Source organism: Echinops telfairi, unplaced genomic scaffold (assembly GCF_000313985.2).
Source record: "Echinops telfairi isolate 266 unplaced genomic scaffold, ASM31398v2 ScPeMD7_7469;HRSCAF=8507_1, whole genome shotgun sequence".
NCBI lineage: Eukaryota > Metazoa > Chordata > Mammalia > Afrosoricida > Tenrecidae > Echinops > Echinops telfairi.
Window position 1 is genome coordinate 45,635,607 of NW_022111373.1, and position 4,179 is coordinate 45,639,785.

A 4,179-nucleotide genomic window follows, 5' to 3' on the forward strand; every position below is an offset into this window, starting at 1 on the left:
AACCTTGAGTTGTAATATTGATGGATGCTATGGGAAAAATATTGAGTGATGCCGGAAGTTTCAAAGATGATAGAAGAAATACATGGAGTCACTGTACTAAGAAGATCAACATTCAGTCGTTTTAAGAAGTAGCCTATGGTCAAGAACCAATGACAGTGAAGGAGTCTTCCTTCAAACTGCACTAAGAACATTGGCCAAAAACAAGCCTCCAGGGGTTTAGGGAATGTCAATTGAACTCTTTCAAGAAGTTGGTGAAGCACTGGAAGCACTCACTCATCTATGACATGAAGTTTTAAGACTGTTATCTGGCCATCTGACAAGAAAAGAAGCATATTTGTGTATATTCTAAAGAAAGGTGACCCAACAGAATGCATAAATTATCAACAACATCATTGATTTCAAATGCAAATAAAATGTTGCTGAAGATCATTCAACAAGTATAGTAGAACATAGAAATTCAGGCCAAGATTTCAGGCCATATTCAGAAGAGGACATGGAATGAGGGATATCCTTGCTTATGTCAGCTGGACCTTGGCTGAAAATAGAGAATTTCAGAGGGATGTTGACTTGTGTTTAATTGAATAGCAAAGGCAACTTATTCTATGGCTCATTATAAGCTATGGATAACATTGAGAAGAATGGGATTTTTGAACATTTCATTATGCTCATGCAGATCCTGTAAATGGATAAATAGGTAGTGCTTTGAAAATAAATTACTGAATGATAGAAAATCAAGAAAGGTGTATATTAGCTTTTTGTCTTTCACCATGCTTATGTTTTTATTAAATGATCATTTTATTAGGGGCTCATACAACTCTTATAACAGTCCATACATCAATTGTATCATACATATTCATACATATGTTGCCATTATATGATGCATATAATACCAAGGGCTCAATAGAAAGTAAATGTCTAGAAAATAATGATGGCAAAATATATTTTCCATAATTTTTCAATCTGTATGCTGAGCATACAATCGAGAAGTTAGACTATGTAAGGAAGAACATGGCGTAAGGGTTGGACAAAGGTTTGGAAAAAAAAAAAACCATCTGCTGTGTAGAGATGATACAACCATGCTTGATGAAAGCAAGGAGGACTGGGTGCACTTACTGGTGAAAAGTAAGGATTGCAGCCTTAGGCATGAATTACAACTCACTGGACAGAAAGTCGGAGGCCTCACCACTGCATCGTGGCAAATCAAGAAAAGATTCAAATTGTCAAGCATTTTATTTTGCTCGTATCCACAATAACATCCATGGAAACAGCAGTCAGGAGATCGAATTACTCCTTTGACTGGGTAAATCTTCTGTACATGATCACTTTAATGTATTGAAGACTAAGAAGGATACTTTGAAGACTAAGGCACAACTGACACAAGCCATGGTATTTTCAATAACTTCCTATGCACATGAAAGCTGGACAGTCAATAAGGAAGGCTGAAGCATCGATGCACTTGAATTTGCTACAAGGATTAAATATAAACTGAAAATCATGCCTTTAATTTTCACATACAAATATAAAGAACATATATGAAAAGACAGTCCCCAAGGATGCATTCTCAATTTTACATTTAAATGGAATATATTGACAAATAGGATATTCAGTTTCTGTAATTTATATCAATATTTTATTGGCTCAGGTTATTTACATTAACCATCATCAAAATTTGACTGAACTACAAGCAATTATTTGTATTTTAGATACATTTCTTTTAAAACAATATTAAAAACAGACATGAATATTTGAAACTAGAAAGATAATCTATGTATCTGGCCATCAATTATTAAAAGTTAATAATTTATTTGACCATACATTATCGCAAGGTTAATAGTTTATATATTTTATATGATATGACAATATATTTCATTTAAATGTATTTTATGGCTGACAATCACGTTTTTATTGTAAAGGTATTTCATATTCTCTATGAAAAAGGAGCCTTGGTAGCATAGTGTAGTGAGTTATGAGTTAGGCTGCTAACTACAACATCAGCAGTTTGAAATCAGGAAATCAGTTTCTCCTAAGGAGAAAGATAGGCTCTCTGCTCTTGTAATGAGTTACAGTCTTAAAAACCTACAGGAGAAGTTCGACTTTACACCAGAGGGTTGCTATGAGTCAGATCTAATTCAAAGGCAGTGAGTTTGAATTGGGTGGAAAATGAACTAAAAAGAGATAGCAAGACAGAAATTAAAGGGGAAAAAACCCAAAAATACAAATTCCAATACTCACATGTACCTACATGAACATTTTTCATTTGTCTTTGCTTTTGATTCATGTATCTTTTCTAAATAAAAAATCTGTTCAAAGTGCACATAGTGTACTATCTATTTCTCTTAATAATGGGTCATGATCCTGTTTTGACAACAAGTCATAAGTATACAAATCTTTGAGAATTTTAAGTCAAATATTCCCTGATTTTTTGAATCGTTGTTACTCTGGCATCGACAGGTTGGAAATTTTAAAAGCTTGTCTGACTATGTACTTGCTGTCAATCCTGTGGCTTAGCATACTACCTTTATACTGACCATGCCTAAGTGTATGTGTCTAGGAAAGAACTCTCTTTGAGAACTGACTTCATTACACACACATATATCATTAAATGTAAATAAGATTTTCATATCTATTTGGAGTTTTTATGTGCATTTCAAATTTCACCCAACATTTCTCTTTGAAATCTACTCCTCCCGGACTCAATAATTACTCTATGCACATGATTTCTGCACCAAAATCCTGGAAGTCTTTAGAAATATCATCTTACCTGATGTCATCAATATTAATCAATTAAGCATATATAGAGGTCTAAATACAGGCATATACATATGTAAATATATCTATTATAACAATAGGGAAATAGATCCATATACATATATTTATGTGTTAAGTATCAAGGTAGCAGACAGACATTGGGCCTCTAGTCAAGTTCTCACTCAATGCAAGAACACTTTGTTCTAAGAACCTGGCATTCCATGATGCTCACCTTCCCAATAGGAACACTGAAGACAAAATGAGAGCATAGCAAATGTGGTGAAGAAAACTGATGGTGCCCTGCTAGCATATGGGGGCATAAAGGCTTGAAGACAAACAAGCGGCCATCTAGCTGAGAAGCAACCAAGTCCACATGGAAGAAGCACACCAGCCTGCGTGACCAAGAGGTTACAATGGGATCTGATATCAGGCATCAAAGACCCAGAACAAAAATATCATATCGATGTGAATGAGGGGGACTGCAGAGTGAAGACTCAAAGCCCATCTGTAGACAATTGGACATCTCCTGATAGAGGGTCACAAGGAAGAGATGAGCCAGTCAGGGTGCAGTATAGCACCAATGAAACATATAACATCCCACTAGTTCTTTAAAAACACCCCCTCTCACTATCATGTTCCCAATTCTGCCTTACAAATCCGGTTAGGCCAGGGGCTGTACATGGGTACAGATAATAGCTGGAAATACAGGGAATCCAGGACAGATAAACTTCTCAAGACCAATAGTGAGAGTAGCCATACTAGGAGGGTAAGTGAAAGGTGGCGGGAGAAAGGGGGAACTGATCACAATGATCTTCATATAACCCCTTCCTGGGGGACGGACAACAGAAGAGTGGGTAAAGGGAGACATCGGTCAGTGTAAGACATTAAAAATAATAATTTATAAATTATCAAGCGTTTTTGAGGGAGAGAGTGAGGGGGAGAGAAGGGAATAAATGAGGAGCTGATATCAAGGGCTCAAGTAGAAAGAAAGTTTTGAAAAATGATGATGTCAACAAATATGCAAATGTTCTTGACACAACGGACATACATATGTGTTGTGATAAGAGCTGTATGAACCTCCAATAAAATGATTTAATATATATATTTAATCAATTGAAATATGACATTTTCAATTATAGTGTACCCTAATTCTTTGTGCTACTCCATCTACTGTCTTTTATGAATGATCTCACATTTTTACCTGACCCATAAACGAATCTGCTCCAGGTGCTTTGGAGTAGCTTTTGCATGTGTTTATTTGTTTGTCTTTTAGTCCATCCTGAACCCTAACTTGCACTGAGATATCTTGAGTGATCAATTTGAAAATTAAATTAAGAATTTACATATCATCATATGCAACCTTCTTTGAATTTTTTTAATATATTGCATTCTTTGTTACATAAAGGCATTTGTACCTGTTCATTACAATCA